Source organism: Myxocyprinus asiaticus, chromosome 21 (genome assembly GCF_019703515.2).
Source record: "Myxocyprinus asiaticus isolate MX2 ecotype Aquarium Trade chromosome 21, UBuf_Myxa_2, whole genome shotgun sequence".
Taxonomy (NCBI): domain Eukaryota; kingdom Metazoa; phylum Chordata; class Actinopteri; order Cypriniformes; family Catostomidae; genus Myxocyprinus; species Myxocyprinus asiaticus.
The window spans coordinates 20,056,421-20,074,915 of NC_059364.1; the positions used below are offsets into that span (position 1 = coordinate 20,056,421).

Sequence of the window (18,495 nt, forward strand, 5' to 3'; positions counted from 1 at the left end):
TGGCCAGCTCTCTGTGCGCGGCTTAAGGGCGAGAGTCTTATTTGCGCTGGCGGGCCACAAGGGTGAAACCTCATCCCTTGTTTACAGAAAGGGGCTCTCTCGTTTTAGAGCAGGTCGGGAAGTATCTGCACATGTGCTGAGCCAATAGATATCAATTCTCCATTAATGGTGTGTTGAATAAATCATGGGGAGGGAGTGTGGCTGGGCCGTGTGGCAGACAGCAGGGCAGCAGGAACGTGCGGGAGATGTCTGGATTGCATCTCGCTGTGCTGCACATGTGTACACACACATGCACAAATACATCAACACAAACATGACAGTAACATCACCTAGTTATTTAAATGAAAACATAGAATGAATGGATGCACAAAGATGTACAGACAATGATCACCTTTAATTAAAGAGGAATGGAACAATTGTAGATGATTTTGCTGATTTTGAGACAGGAGAGGTTTGTGGCAAACCTCCAGTCAGTTATATCTCATTCACATTTTTTCATTCTGTTGCAACAAATTCCTAAAGTATAGTTCACCCAAAAATGAAAATTCTATCATCATTTACTCACCCTCATGTTTTCCAAACCAATATGACTCTCTTTCCTCTGTGGAACAGAAAAGGAGACTCACTTTTCACTTTCATTGTATGGAAAAAAGATGCAATGAATGTGAATGGTGACTGAGGCTAACATTTTGCCTAACATCTTCTTTTGTACAGGTTTGGAAGAACATTTTTGGGTGAAATATCCCTTCAAGTTAAGAAAACCCTTAGTGATAATACCCTTGCAATTATATTGCAAGAGCTCCTCAATTATTCACAATTAATAAAAAAATTTGTTTCACACACTTACCCATCATCTACAGTTATGACAGAATTTAAGTGCCCTCTTTTTAAAACACGGTGAAGACTTTCTGATGACTAACTGCTTTGAATCAAGACGTACCACATATTGGACCCTGACTGATATTACTGTAATTATTGATATCTTAAAAGGGGACATTTGCCCCTCCCCAAACTCTCCAGGGCCCTCTTTCTATCACCTCTGATTTGTGTTACTTGACTGCCCATATACGATTGTGAGGGTGCCCCCTCCCCAAAGCCCTACATAGAGCCCCAGTCCACCCCACAAGCCACTCGCTGATCCCCAGCACCCACCCTGTTGCCCTGGAGACATGCTGCACCACATCAATATGGCCACAAACCTGCGCGGACTTGGGTGGGTGAGTCCCACTGCATTAGCTTCTCTCAGTGAGGGGGTCCTTTTCAATCTCTCAGAGGAACAATTGTGTCCACAGACCCAAGATGAGGCTCAAGTCTGGCTTCTTTTTTATTTAAACGGTACTCTATGCACAGGAGGGCTTATTAGATTAACAGAGAACACTATTCTTCCTCACAGGTGCTCTAAGATGTACTGGCTAACTTTATTACTCTCTGTAGACAAGCCCAAATCTGCTGACAGCACAGGTCTATGTAAGTGCTAAGCCTAATTCAACTTGAATCGTAACAGTGCAGAAATGTTTCTATTGGAGGTCTTGGCATGTTCCCACCCAGGGTTTTTCATACGGAGACCCATTGCAGTTACCTGGAGCAGATGCGCAAATCCCAGTAACGGATGAAGGTGTCATATCCACAGGTGAGGAGCTGGAAGGGAGATTCATAGACAATATCCAACACACCTGCACTGCGGCGGAACTCTGTACCCAGACACGACACCAGGTAACACCTGGGAGACAGAACGAGAGACAAGAGAAGATAGTTACAAATTATACCTTGTCAAACATCATTGAAGAAGATTAATACAATAATAAAAACACAGACAAGGACTTAAAAAGCACCTGAGAGAGAATTACGTATGCTTGGAGGCCAATCATTCCAGCGACTAGACAAGTGAGGTCATCTTTGTCTCACATCTGAGTATCAGTTTATTCAAAGTGACTTTAGACTCATAAAACAGGTTGTGTTTACTTGTTGTTGAGATTGGAACATCTATAGTCTTCACTTCTCACTTGAGTCAAACCAAACACCTTCATTTGCTCACTTAATCTCTCATTACCTTTAAATCCCACTATATTCCTATGTTTCCAATGACTACAGACCACAAAAAACTAAAATTAAGTCTTAGGCCAAGGAGATAAAAAGTAAACACCTTTCTGCCTTTGAATGGGCTGGCAGGGCAGATTAGTTTGGCGTTAAGGTAAGTTCCCAGATATCCGCGAGGGAATGAAAGAAGCTGGAAAACTGAGAAGAGTGAAAGAAAGGAGGAGAAAGAAACAGATAGAGGGTAGAGGGGGGCTGTCTGGGCTAGCACCACGGTCCTATGATCACAGACCGAATGGGCCTGCAGCGCTCTCCAACCCCCCCACCCACACCGCAGAGGCCAGATTATTGTAGAATCACAATTTCTTTGTTGCTATTTAATCCCCTCCATGACCGTGACTGTGTGCGACTTGTGGACCTTTGATACCTGGTCCATAGCAACCATTTAGTAGAGACCAATGGCCATAGCGACCGCCCCCCACGTTTGAGGTCTCCTGTGAGCTTGTTCACCGAGGGCAGACTGGTAATCCCCAACCTTCGCTCTGGGGGAGACAAGGGGGGTCTCTTTCTTAGACACAGGCTCTTTAAAGATAGTCCTGCAGAACCAAAGGCCAAGACCCCAGTGGGCCTTAAGACATCTCTCCTCTAGCCTTTGGGCATATGCATAAAGCAAGAACTCATAATTTACCCCTTGCTGTTAAAATAACACTGTATCAACAACTTGAACTGATGACAGTCCTAAACAATGAGGACAATCAATTAATTGATGCCAAACATTTGTTTACAAAGCATTGTCTCTTGACTGCAATTTGCATGAGATATTTTACTGTAGTGCTTTAGGAAATTTAAACTCAGCTCAGGACAGCACGTCCGGCGTCTACCTGGGACTCTGCAAATGTCAAAGCGCGAAGTGAGAAACATAAGTGTCGTAAAAAAAAGTCCTCACATCTGTGCTCTGATTTTAAAGCCAGTAATAGCACTGTTCCAAGTATAACAGCAAACAGCCAGGATTCTTAAATTGTTAGGTCACAGGTTTTATGATTCCCATGTTTTTTCCCCTTTTTAGAGAGAACCTGTGAAGATTACAGGATGGAGGATAACCATATAATCTTTTAAATTACTGCATCTGCATGGCAGGCGACCTTGTTCTTCCATGGCCGGCCTAGCGTCTGATCTTACAGTGGTGTGGCTGTTTGGGAACGTATGGTGAGACTGTCTCTCCTCTAAACATTGTCTGATCACAGCGAAGGGAGCAATCGCTGGTTGAACAAGAGCTTTTGATTAAGTGAAACAAGGTTAGAGGGATGCTAAGGAAAAATTTATATTCAATTTAAACTCAAAGTATAGAAGTCATTTACCAGAGTGATGGCATGTTTTATTAAGGTTAGAGGGTGAAATAGACAGATTAATTAAGACATGAGAGTGAGTCGACATCCCTCCTTTGGACTGTCCCAGTGGAGTAATATATATACAGTGTGTTTGCCAGCCCCACTCACAATGGACACTCTTCCTGTCTCGAACACAAGTTCACACCAACAGTAGCTAAAGAAGTGTGGTGTGCCTTCTCCTCCTTTAAGCAACCAAAACTATAAATTACAAAACAATGAGTGGGGCCCTATCGTGGCTTTTTTGCAGCTCTTGCCGAAGGAGACATCTAATGTTCAGACATGTGGAAGCTGAGAGGTCACTAACAGACAAGTTGGGGGCAACTGTGATTGTTTCAATCTGCTAAAGTGATCACACGAACAATGTAGCCACCAAATATAGACAGACAAACTTGCTTAGGGAAAATGCTTTATTTTCTACATCCTTTTAAAGCACTCCTCAAAAGGCAGCTGACCTCAACCTAATCCTCTATGACCTCTGGATATGCTTAAGCGCAAGCAAAAAAGTACTCAATATTACTGGCTGATCTTGTGTGCTCTACTTTTCTGCAGAATTATTTTGCCTTTCTGCATTGATTTTAAGGGAAAGTCTGCAGAAATCTGTGGAATTGATTTAATGAAGTTCCAAAACAGAAGTTCGGGAGGAGCTTATCTAGGCCTACCAATCATATCCCAAGGATATCTAAGTGGCTGCTTTCCTCACACCGGTGACAATTCTTATGGTATCCCTCCACCTCCAGTTGTTGTTGCCATCCTGTACCTGTCCCACAGGTGTGATATTCAGATGTACTGATCCTGTGCAGGTGTTACACGTGGTCTGCCACTGTGAGGACGATCCTGTCTCCCTGTAGCGCTCTCTTAGGCGTCTCACAGTACGGACATTGCAATTTATTGCCCTGGCCACATCTGCAGTCCTCATGCCTCCATGCAGCATGCCTAAGGCATGTTCACACAGATGAGCAGGGACCCTGGGCATCTTTCTTTTGGTGTTTTTCAGAATCAGTAGAAAGATCTCTTTAGTGTTCTAAGTTTTTATAACTGTGACCTTAATTAATGACCGTTCCACAGGTGCATGTTCATGAATTGTTTATGGTTCACTGAACAAGCATGGAAAACATTGTTTAAACCCTTTACAATAAAGATCTGTAAAATTATTTGGAGTTTTACAAAATTATCTTTAAAATACAGTGTCCTGAAAAAGGGACGTTTCTTTTTTTGCTATCTAAATACATAAAATCCCGAAATAAGTGTATAATTGTATTGTTTTTACTTCAGGGAAGAAGAAATGTTATCATTTCTTAAACAAAATCCAAAAAAGTTATACCTGTACTCAGGGTAGGGGAGTAACGGAATACATGTAATGGGATTTTGTATTTAAAATACAAAATATAAGTAACTGTATTCCACTACAGTTACAATTTAAATCATTGGTAATTAGAATACAGTTACATTCAAAAAGTATTTTGATTACTGAAGAGATTACTTTGCATTTTATTGTCATTTGTTTCATTTAATATTTAGTCCTTTCAGATGGAAAAAATGTATACATATAAATGATGCGATCCAAAGTGCATTTGAACAGCAGTGAAACACTTTCTTATGATGTGTTACATTCATACGAGCAGACAGAGAAGTAAGTTTGAAGTAAGTTTGGAGCAGAAGAAATAGAAATAAACCTTTTGTAAACTGTCAGCTTTACGCTGAGCTAAAATGCTATTTCTAGCCATTTTACATGCACATGTTACCAGGCACAACCATATTTTTTTATCAAGAAAATTCACGTTGGATCATAATTTCTTTTTTTCTAGTAAGACCTTTGATATTAGGGCAAAAATCTTATTCTTGATAATAATTTTTGTATTGTTTTCCTGTAAAAATATCTAAAAATCCTTAAAACAAGATCAATTTGATTGATCTTGTTTTAGAAACAACACTGCATAAGATATTTAAGTTTTTCAGAGAATGTATTTTTAATGTGTATTTTGTCTGGCAGAGTTTTTATAGTCAAATCAAGTGAAAAAATCTACCAGTGCTTAAGAAGTAATCCAAAGTATTTAGAATACATTACTGACCTTGAGTAATCTAACGAAATATGTTACAAATTACAGATTCTGTAATCTGTAGTGGAATACATTTCAAAAGTAACCCTCCCAACCCTGCCTGTACTGTGTCCGGTCAAAAATAACAGCAAAGTAAGTGGCCCTACTTGATCAGAATACGACGGTTAAAGAAGAAACTGGCCTCTAAACTGTCTGCTTCTCAACTAACCACCAACTGGCTCAATTTATGTCTTAATGTCTTCTCAACAGCCTAATAAGACAGTTGCAAATAAATGTCCTCCCTTTTTAATGTTCTGATATTGTTTGGGAGTTTTTAAATCCCTATTCTGCACTATAAAGAAGGTCATGTGTTTGCAATTAGTTGTGAGTGATGGTCTCAGGGCCATCAAGAAAAATGGTGGGGCTGGCCTCCCTAATAGTCTTCCGTCTCTGTTTGACCATTTGGGCCACACACACACTTTATGAAAGGGAACTTTAATGAATTGATGGATTTTGAAAAAGGGCAATGTTGAGGACATTTCTTTGGGTGTTAGATCCACAGGAAAAGGTCATTTTGAGCTAACGCTCTTGTAAGGTTAAGTGTAGAGGGTAAACTGGCACAGGGAAGCTATGGGAAACAGCCAGTGCCTTGAAAGGATGTGAGACAGGTACATAAAGAGCCCTGCTGAGGTTTTCAGGTCCTAAAACAAACAGAAATCGCATTGCGCCGTCTGCATGTTAACCAATTTAGCCCACAGTTGAAATAACCACCAGCAAAGAGGAAAATAAAAGAATGCCATAGGCCAGGACAATGGAGACTTTTAAATGTCACACGCGTTCTCTTAAAAACAATGAGATTGCAATTTGTATAACACAGCTCTTGGTAGGTCCAGGCATTTAACCCTTACTTTGAGAGAAAAAATGTGAAGAATTTGGGGGCAATTGTGCTATTCTTTGATGGCAAGTGCTAGGAGTTAGGGGTCCTTTATAAGCACCACTTGTGTGTCCCTGACTCTGGGTGATCATAGGCTTTTCACCTTAAAGAGGAGAAAGACTTTAAAGAAAGAAGGGAATTGCCATGTACAGTGCAACTGAAGCATTGGGCAATCAGAAATGTTTTATGATTTCTTTATAATGAATGTTTCAGTTGACTCAGACAAAACTACTTACAGGGTTCCCACACCTTCTGACCAATGATAAGGATTTTTAAAAACCATTTTATACAAATTGTACTCAAGAAGAACAATTTCTAGCCAACAAAATATTTTAGAGATGAGCATAACTAGAAAAATGTATAGTCACTACTTCAATTTCCAAGACATGTCCATGAAATCACAATTTTAAAATTCCTGGTATTTCCAGGTTTTCCATAAGCTCGGGAACCCTGATACATTCAGTCTGACATAAAACATTTATCACTGACATTAACTGTTGTTTATTTAGCGTCATCATTTACAGGTAAATATGAACTGTTAATTAAGCTGAGAAAAAGGCGGAACACATATCCATTTCCATAAAACAATTAAAATTTGTCTGTTTCCACTGCGTTTGTGCGGGATGGTAGCTTCTGTTTCGAGCACGATCATTATCAAGTATGTTTTTTCCAAGCACTTTACTTAAAAGACAGTTCAGAAGAAAATGTGCTACTAATATGTTGACTTACAGCAGAAAAATCTTTATGTCCCTCATACACAAACTCTTTCATTCCCTCATAGTGCCGTAATTAGTGCCTGGTCAGGTGGCACTTTGAAACATGAGGGTTTGACTGATCTCGGTCTGTACACGTCTTCTCTATTATTTCTCCACCCAGTCAACAAGTGCTACTCAAAATGAGCCCCGATCTTTCAAAACCATGTTAAAAAAAATCTCAAAAGTATTTGAAAAGTACCTGGAAGTCCCAGGCTAAACAAAAATCAGGAATCAGAACATCTATCAAGATCATAGGTGCTTCCACTATCTTCTAAACAAACTATTTGAAAAACAAATGACGTCACAATGAAAATGGTGAACAGAAAATAAAATATCAATTTATTCTACAATGGAGGGCAGTTCCTCATTATAATTTGTTGATTGTTTTAATGCAAAAATAGTATATGAAATGTTAGGCATCAAAATTAATGTTTGTGAAGAATCTCTGTAAACCGTACCATCATACAATGGCAAAACGCAGTAACTACGTCAACATCGAAACTAAGAAAATTAACTATGTTTTTTGATTGTCCAGCCAAATGTACTGCACAGTACATACACACATGATAATGCACTGATTGGATATATACTTGAATCTGAGCATAGTTGAGCCAAACTCGTCTGTCACAGGACAGATCATAGCCTAAAAGACTTGATTTTGGCTAAAAGACTCATTTTTGACAAAATATGTGGTTACTGCATTTTGCTTTGGCGTGGCAGAGTAGCCTTTTTCCGAAACCTATCAAATGCTTTTGTTTTTACATCACCAATGTATCTAAATTTACTGCAATTTTTTACTCAAGCTTACTCTTAAAACTCTGCCTTACAGTACTGTGAATATTGTTGGCTCATTTATGATAAATTGCTTGTGATGTTCCTTATTTGTAAGTCGTATAAGTTGGACTTTGGATAACAGCGTCTTCAAGATGATTTAATGGAATGTAAAAATACTACACAATGTTAATTCTACATATTTAAAAGAATGATATACATACAAATAACAGAGTCTAACTCTCTAATACTACTGTGACTTTTTTTTTTTTTTTAATTGTGAAGCATTTTTGTGCTAAAAATATAACTGGGCAATGTTTGGCTGTTTATCATAACCCATCTTTATTCAGAAAGAGAAAAACATTACAGAGCTACGGTCGTCTCTGTTGTGGCAAACAGAATGGCTGTTTGTTCTGATGTCTTCCATGAACAGGGTAAATGTAACCACTCTAATGTGTCTCATGTTTGTGCTGGGTGTCTAAGGGTTATGCTGGTGGACTTATGCTGGTGGAAATGTTATAAAAGCGGACACACACACACACACACACACACACACACACACACACACACACACACACACACACACACACACACAGCCCCCATCCCTGTCAGCCTCCCAACCCTCCACTCATCAGTCGGTTTCTCAGCCCCCTGTGACTGGTGGCTTTGTGCTCCTCACACAAGGTGCACCTGATTACTAGACGGGAACACATTATGGCAGGATACAACTGACCCTAGTGCAGCCACACAAAGACAGGAGGAAAGAGAACACGACTCACTCCAGGACAGGTCATAGTGCTCCTGAGACCGGACCAGTGTTTTCATACACTTAAAAATAAGATGATGTCCTACGAGTTAAAATGCATCTATTTTAAAATCACATAATGTGTATGATACAAATCAATGGAAGGCTCCTTACAAGGTAGTACAGCATTAAAGAAATGGTTTACCCCCAAAATAAAAATGTTGTCAATGTTTACTCACCCTTATGTAGTTTCAATCTGCATGACTTCTTCCATATAAGACAAAAGGAACTTTTTTTAAAGAACAGCTCACAGGAGAGGAAGATTATCAAATAATAATGACTTTTTAACTAAATATATTGTAATGCTGCTGTAATGCTTCAGAAGACTTGGAACAAAGTGCATGTGTAGTATGAGCCACTTTTATGATACTTTTATGTTGCTTTTTTTAATTTGTTTATTTATTGAACAAAACACACAAATTAACAAGACAGCAGCTTATACAAAGTAAGAGACCAATGACACACACACACACACACACACACACACACACACACACACATATATATATATATATATATATATATATATATATATATATATATATATATATATATATATATATACACACACACACACACACACACATATAAGAAAAACAAACAAACAAACAAACAAAAACAACAACAACAACAAAAAAAACAACAACAAAATATATAGATGTAGTGTATACAGGTACAGTGATAAGTTTAAGAAATAGGTTAATTTAGTGTGATATAATAGTAATCACTATTATTAATTACATTTTTCTGGTGATGTTGTGGAGAGAGAGAAAAAGATATAGATATAAACTCACTGCCTGATAGATAGATATCAAGACAATTTGAAACAATCATATTAATAATAATAATAATAGTTGTAGTAGTAGTAGTAGTAATAATAATAATAATAATAACAATAAAAATAATAGTAATAGTATTAGCAGTAGTAGTAGTAGCAGTAGTAAATTAATAACAATAACAATAATAGTAGTAGTAGTAGTAGCAGTAGCAGTAGTAGTAGTAGGAGTAATAATAATAATAATAATAATAACAATAACAATAATAGTAGTAGTAATAGCAGTAGTAGTAGTAGCAGTAGTAATAATAATAACAATAACAATAATAACAATAACAATAATAGTAGTAGTAGTAGTAGTAGTAGTAGTAGTAGTAGCAGTAGCAGTAGTAGTAGTAGTAATAATAATAATAATATTATCTCAGCTTTATGAGATTTTAGACCAGTCAATAAAATGATTGCAGATATACACAACTCTCTAGGTCTGGGAGCCGCTCCACCACCACCGGCGAGCACAACCAACAGAACCCCCCCGACACAGACACCAATCCCACCTCCGATCCACCTGGCCCCCACTCCCCGCCACCGGCAATCCCAACCCCCGTACCAATGGCTAAGCCTCTGTTTTATGTTGCTTTTGTGTTCTTTTTGAAGCTTGAAAGTTCCAGTCTCCATTCATTGCAATCACATGGAACAGAGCAACCTGTAAATTCTTTAAAATTCTTCTTTTGTGTTGTAAGCAAGAAAGTCCTACAGATTTGGAACAAAATTAATAAAAAATGAAAGATTTATAATTTTTGAGTGAACAATTCTTTAAATTCAAACTTGGCAAGGATCTGCTGAGCATGATCAAAAATCCTAAACAGAACTGTAATATATATATATATATATATATATATATATATATATATATATATATATATATATATATATATATATATATATACAGTTGAAGTCAGAAGTTTACATGCACTTAGGTTGAAGTCATTAAGACTCATTTTTTAACCACTCCACAGATTTAATATTAGCAAATTCTAATTTTGGCAAGTCCTTTAGGACATCTACTTTGTGCATGATATGAGTAATTTTTCCAACAATTGTTTGCATACACTAAGTTAACTGTGCCTTTAAGCAGCTTGGAAAATTCCAGAAAATGATGACAAGCCTTTAGATAATTAGCCAATTAGCTTCTGATAGGAGGTGTACTGAATTGGAGTTGTGCCTGTGGATGTATTTTAAGGCCTACCTTCAAACTCAGTGCCTCTTTGCTTAACATGGGAAAATCAAAAGAAATCAGCCAAGACTTCTGAAAAGAAATTGTGGACCCCCACAAGTCTGGTTCATCCTTGGGAGCAATTTCCAAATTCGTGAAGGTACCACGTTCATCTATACAAACAATAGTATGCAATTATAAACACCATTGGACCACACAGCCATCATACTGCTCAGGAAGGAGACACATTCAGGTGGTTTTAATGTTGTGGCTGATCGGAGTATATATATATATATATATACACAGAGTATTATACCGTATATATAAAAATATTATCCGGAAAATTGTCCCGTGTGTTACATCAAAGCAATGATGGAAGTTTTAAATGCAGGCAGACTAAATAATGTGTGTTGGCTGTTCACTGACTGTCACACCTCTGTGTAACCTTAATTGGTTGACTTGGTGATTCAATGGCCTGTTTACCTGTGTGTGCATCTGCATTCTGATAGCAACCCAGCCCATGTGTACATAAAGCTGACACCGGATACCCATGCCTCACAGATAAAAAATCATCAGGCACATAGGTGGGTCACATTAATCTTGACTCAACTTTGTTTTCCAGAGTTCTATAGAATTTTTATAGAAGATTCCCAGGAAAATATGTGTGGAATCACCTCAACTCCTTCCACACAATTTTTTCCATCTCAAATTTGGTGCCAGAACACACGTTTCCCCCTCCCTCTCTTTTACTTTCCCTCACCTGCCAATATGCAAGCAAGCTGAATTCAGCAGGTAAAGCTGGGGAATTATAGAAATCAGTCTGGTTGTATCAGCTTTAAGCCTGGCCTTTCATGACAGGAATTTTTAAGTCAGCTTTGAACTTCCTAAAGAGAAAAGACTGTGAGCTGACGGGATACTGGTGCAGCAACTATCATCATGATAAGGTTCTACTGTCACTTGGTGTGCAATTAATTACACTGACAAATTGTTACCGATCTGGGTTTACACAGGTTAAAAAGCATGTTGCAGTGAACTGAATGCTTGTGATGCCTGTGCATTAAATTATAAAACCTATTTAAAATGTAATGGTCAACCTTTTTTGTGTTAGGTATCTCCACAGCCCAATCAGAGATACCAATTCACTGATTTAAAATCTGATGTGTACCTTTTAATTAATATTCTTGGATTTCATTATGCATTATTGTTAATATTATTAAAGGGACTGAAAACATTCCAAGGAACGAAAACGAACGAACTTTTTTGCAGAACGTAACCGAAAATGGGAACGAAGTCCCTTTCAATTGTTCCGAAGAGAAAATGTTATTTGTAAGGCAGCAGCTATAAATGCTAGCGATAGATGCTATTTACACTAAGTAAATAGCCTAAATAAATGTGAATAAGCAAAATCACTCACTTTCTTCATAGTGCACTCAGACTATTTTGGAGGGAACTAACCAGTTAAAAGCTAAATGCAGGTTGATTGAAGTTACCTCTGATTGATCAATTACATGTTGCATCCACGAAAAGTTAAAACATTCTTGTGGATGTGCTTGACAAGCGGAGCTGCCTCTGTTCTGCCGCCGCTCCCATTAAAAAATGAATAGGCAAACAAACCAACCAACCATTCATCCATTCATCCATCCATCTGTTGTATCTATGCACATATGTTCTGCTACAAATCTCATCAACACAATTTGAAAAAACTTACATATTATTACATATTATTTTGTTTTAATTTCTTTAAAAAGTAACTGTATGTGTTAAGCCATTAATTGAAGCCAATTTTTTTTTAAAATGTTTTTAATCTTTTGTCAACTCTTTTGTTTTTTATGTTAAAGTCGTTATTTCTGCTTTAAAGGTTTAACAAAGCAAAATCAAAATCTTTCTGAATACCCCCTGGAACCTGCTTAAGTATCCCTGGGTGGGAATCACTAGGAGTATCAAATACTAGAACATATAACAGCTGGATATAGTCACATACAATAAAATTAGAAATAAAATTTCTAAAATGTATTTAGAAATAAATAAATTGAAATAAAATCATCTAATCATCTACAATCACCTTTCTGTGTCCCAGATTCGAAGAGGAGCTAAATTCTCACAGCAGACTGTTCTAGTCACAAAGTTGCTGCAAAGAGAAAAATCTGTGTGCTTTAGTAATCACAGAAATTTCAAGTTTGGCTATTTTTTTAACGGCCTGTTAAAATAGCAAAACTTTATAATGATAATTATCTTCAGAATATAATTAATATGGATTTGTTTGTTGTTAATATTTATATTAATAAAAACCTGGCTTAAAAATCTGTAATTAAGAGTCTTCAGTCCCATGTCAAAACATTTGCTCAGTAATTTTTTTCTCCAGTATACTTAATGCTTTTAGCATTTAAATACAGAACAAGTGACGTAACAGTAGAGTAATATTTTTGCTCCTGTAGAGAATACACACAGGACATTAAAAACAAATTTTGAAAAATGAATGGAGCGTAGCGAGGTGTAAAGAGTGGCTGAAGGGTATGTTGAGACAGCGGATTTTTTCACAGATGTGTTTTCATTCATGAGGCATCTAGGGAAAAAAGGAGGAACGGAGGGAAAAGAAAAAGAAACAAAAACACTCTGATACCCCTTTTAGTTGGATGACAGGTTGAAATTAGTTGAGCAGGTATGGGTGGGTGGCTGTTAGGTGGGTGTGTGACTGCAGTAGTTTTGACCTGTGTGATAGTCAGGGATTAAAGCCCTCCTGGACAGCTGGGATTGACGGGCGAGGCTCTGTAGCTCTACAGCTCCTTGCATTGTGTTTGGAGGTGAGCTGAACAATAGAGCCCTCACACTAGTGAACACACAGGAATGTGCCTGTTTTAGCACTCAGGTATTCCTTCAATGCCCTGCTGGGATGGTCTCTTTCATTGACAGAATGGTTTCTTGGTCTCTGTGCCAACTATGTAAAGTGTGGTGACAGTGTACCCTGCAATAAATGCGTACTATTATAAAATGGATGGTTTTAACTCTAAATTCTGATTTGATAATTTGAAGCCGTTTTAAAATAGAAATACAACAAATGCAGATAGTTCTATAATAAATATTATAAAATGGATAGTTCCGATTCTCCATTCTGATTGGATGATTTAGAAGCTGGTGTAAAATGACTATAATCTTATAGAACACTTGAGAGCACACATTCCACATTAATGTACCAAGTTGAAACATTCTATGGCAACTGCAAACAGCCAACAGTTAGGGTAATAAAGTATATTATTGGTGAAATAATATTTATGGACCCTTTTTACAGACTGTGTTGATGCATTTCTGTAACAACGTATCTCTAGCAAAAACATTTTTTTTTCTATTTTCACAATTTACAACATTATTCTTTTTGTTATATTTCCCTGGCATTAATAATAATAAAAAAGTCAACATAGTTGTGATGGAGTTTCAAATACAGCTGCTGTGTGAGTGACATTAAATTTGGCATCTTTCTCTCTTCTGACTTCCGTAATCCATCTCTCTAATTGTTTTCTCTCTTTTGGAAAGTTATGAAAATTTACTAGTGGAGTTTATTTTTTTTTTTTTTGGGGCTGTTGAAGCAAATTGGAATGCCAAAAATATATATTTTCTGCGGTACCCCATTCACCGCTGTAGAAGTTAGCCCAGCTATAGTCTACTTCCACATATCAAGCCCGGAAATATAAAAAAGGGGTCCATTATGATAATTATTCATAATAAATGTAACTATTTTCTGAACAGTGTTTTTTTATTCATTGTGCTGTTGCCACAATTTTATAAAAGCAATAGGCCACACAAGTGTGTTAATGATTTTTACCTCGAATAAAGGGATTTAAGGCACCCTTAAGAGCATCCTTTACCCATAGTGAAATCACTGTAACTCACAGTCTCTCACGGCTTATTGCTTTAAACCTACCTAGCAAAAGACATATAAAAACACACTACAAACAAATCACAAAGCTATTGACTGACTATCTCCTTTCTGCATCTCCCACTCTCACATACTTTCATACCTCCAGAGAAAAACCCAGAGAAAGAGCAGGGGGCTCTTTGCCCTCCCACTAACATCAACCAAAGAAATGGGCTTCACAATGGAATACCAGTGTGGCCTCAAATTAACAACCAGCCTGTGTGAATAAGCTCTGTAGTGCCTGGTGTCCAACTCCGAACCCCCAGCACAAAAACAGAGAGGGACAGTGACCCTTCATCTCTCTTGCTCTCACAAACACACCCACACAAGTGAGCAGAGACAGTAAGACTTGAATGAAGAGGTGTGCATTACAGTTGTTTTAAGACCAGGACTTGATTAATTGCATGAAGAGAAAAGTTTAATTTCTTAAATATAAATTAAACAAATAGTGCCACACAATTTAAAGATGCACTCAGTAATACTGCTATTTATGTATGCTCACACCTAGCGGTGAGGATGCTGCATCGAGCAAAAACAGCTCTCAGTTAACAATGGCATTATAGAAATTAGTTTTTTCCCCCTTAGTGTAAATGTCTAATTAAATGGGATTATCGAGATAAAGAGAGTAATTTTAGGCAGGTCATATGATCTTTACATGGCGGCGCTCAAGAATGTGTGCCCAGCACCATATGTAAAATAAAACAGCTTTGTTCGAAGATTGATATGAAGCCATTTTTGGTGTGAATGCTTGAAGACCAAGGAGAAAAAACAACAACTTAAAAACAAAGAGAGAGGGAGAGAGAGAAAAGAGAGAATGCTAGTAAAGTTGAGGGAACGTGCATTTTCGTCTGTGATGGCTTCAGTTGGTTTGTTCATTGAGGGCCCAAGCATATTGGCAAAGACAGCCATGGCAGCTGTCAACCCAGTTAGCAGTGGCCCATCAACCATATTCAACTCGCCTGGCCAGTGCTGGCATTTTAACATTTTTACTGTTGGGTAAACTCATTTGCCCCAATGAAGGCTGTGTGCCCTAATACAATATGCAGGCTGCCTGACCTTTGAACCCGTGTGACACAAGATACAACAGGGGCAAGTCCAAAGCTCTCTCTTCCCAGACCTTATTACTTTCTATTACTTCAATTACTTATCCCTCAATGATTCCGATGTGAAAAAACACAAGGGAACGAGTGAAAAAGGGAAAAATAGAACACCACAATTAAATATATTTTTGTCTCCCAGACAAGTTCTGATTGATCTGAAAGGGACTCCTAGTGATATTATAGCTGTAAAAGGTCAAAGCCTCTCTCTCGCCTAATGTGGCTCCACATTCCCTCGACCTTTACACCCCCCCCCCCGCCAAAAGCAAAGACCATGCACACAATCTCCCTCCAAACCCCCTGCCCCATGCTACCCACTCCGGACCCCAACTTCTCTGCCCCAAAAAACCCCAGCACGCCTTAGGATCATTAGAACATGTCAGGAGTTCACTGCCAACAAAACTATTTTGGTAACCTAATCAGCTGACATCATTATTCGAGGAACTGTGCAGCATGAAATTAGTGCTGGGGTCACACAAACTTTAATTCAGCCCCTGCTGGGAGAGGAACTCCACAGTAACAACATTGTTAGGGCCAAACCAACACAAGCAACCACACATATTTGGTCAAGACCACCGCAAACGCTTTTCGTACCAACTGCACGCATCACTAGAAATGTGCCTGAGCATTCCATATGCTGTTTTTAAAAGATCCCTCAAATATTATTGTTACATTTAAAAAAAAATTTTTTTTTGCATATACAATCACTGAGCTCTTTATTAGGAACACTATGGTCCTAATAAAGTACCAGACATGGTCTTCTACTGTTGTAGCCCATCCACCTCAAGGTTTGATGAGTTGTGCATTCTGAGATGCAATTCTGCTCACTACAATTGTACAGAGTGGTTATCTGAGTTACCGTAGCCTTTCTGTCAGCTCGAACCAGTCAGGCCATTCTCCATTGATCTCTCTCATCAACAAGGAGTTTCCATCTGCAGAACTTCCACTCACTGGATGTTTTTTATTCTTGTGCGTGAAAATCCCAGGAGATCAGCAGTTACAGAAATACTCAAACCAGCCTGTCTGGCACCAACAATCATGCCACGGTTGAAATCACTGAGATCACATTTTTCCCCCATTCTGATGGTTGATGTGAACATTAACTGAAGATCCTGACCCGTATCTGCGTGATTTTATCTTCTGCACTGCTGTCACACGATTGGCTGATTAGATAATTGCATGAATAAGTAGGTGTGCAGGTGTTCCTAAAGTGCTCAATAAGTGTATTTCCCTATCTGTCACTCACTCGATGTTGTGTCGATGTAGTGACACTAGGGGTCACTCTTGGGAGCCCCGAACACCTCTGCTTTTTTGAAAAAAGGCCAATGGAAATTGGCAAGTGGAATTTGCATGCCACTCCCCCAGACATATGGGTATAAAAGGAGCTGGCATGCAACCACTCATTCAGATTTTCTCTTCGGAGCCAAGCGGTTGTATTCATTGCACTGAATTCAATTCCCTCCAAAGACGCACCTCAAAACTGCTGGATTTACGGCGCATTTCAGCGGCTTCTCCCCCTCTGCACCTGTGGAGTGCAGAGAACGCCCCTGGGCGCTTCGGCAGAGTGCAAAAAGAGAATATATTCTAAAAGAGTATATTTTCATTCACAAAAAGAGTGGCACACACGGAACGTCTTTTTAAAGATGTCTTTCCATTTGTGTGTTATTCCTGGTTGCGGTCGTTATCTCTCCGCTTCTGACGGCCACGATCGCTGTCTTATGTGTCTGGGCGCTGCCCATGCGGAGACATCGTTCATGGATGGGTCATGTCCTCATTGCGAGAACATGACCATGGCAACGTTGCGGTTTCGTAAGAAAGCAAGCCACCCCAGCGGCTCCCCGCACTGATCCATCTACCTACAGGTTTGAGGCCACGTTGGTTAGCACTGGGGACGATTTGGGGACATCAATGGGACCACCTCCGCTGGGTATCCCCCCACGGACCTCCCATTCCCCAGTATGCTCGCTTGCCCCGGTTGGGCACTTGGATGAGACCACCAGCTCGTCTCAGGGGAGTTCGACCTCTTGTTCGGATCCCGGGAAGACGATGAGTTCTCAAGCACAGCATCGAAGAGCGGGCTCGTCCAGTCGAATGCAGAGGTTTCGGCTGGGCTTCCTCCTTCGGGAATGGTCGCCCAGTCTCAGGCCGATGCGGAAATGACGCACATGCTTTCCCGGGTGGCCGAGAGCGTCGGGCTAGAATGGACGCGGAATTTGGGCGCGCGGCTCGCGCTTTCCAACCCGTTGCAATGGCTGACCCGGACCGTCCGACTCGGCTACGCGATTCAGTTCGCCAGGCGTCCGCCCAGGTTTAGCAGCGTCCGCTTCACCTCGGTGAAGGGCGAGAATGCCGCTACCTTGCGTGCAGAGATCGCGACCCTTCTGCGCAAGGGCGTGATAGAGCCTGTCCCTCCAGCTGAGATGAAGAAAGGGTTCTACAGCCCTTACTTCATCGTACTGAAGAAAGGCGGTGGGTTGCAACCAATCCAGGACTTGCGAGTACTGGACTGGGCTTTGCACAGACTCCCATTCAAGATGCTGATGCAAAAATGCATTCTAGCGAGTGTCCGGCATCAAGATTGCAGGTTCACCACCTGATCCCCAAAAGGGGTCGTGGGAACCTTGGGCACATAGCCCGGTCGGGGTCTCAGGATCACACGAGAGTAACCCAGACTGAACTCCAGGCACGATTCGCTGACAGAGAACATCTGCAGGTCCCCTACCCTCTTGATGGAAGTGAGCGCAGTCTTCAAGGAGAGTGCCTTAAGATCAGCTGAC

General features: G+C 39.4%; 1 pseudogene; it reads right to left on the bottom strand.

Moving 5' to 3' along the window:
- Positions 1–1,575: 1,575 nt before the first annotated feature.
- Positions 1,576–18,495, bottom strand: part of LOC127412225 (F-box/WD repeat-containing protein 4-like) — a 53,485-nt pseudogene continuing 36,565 nt past the window's right edge.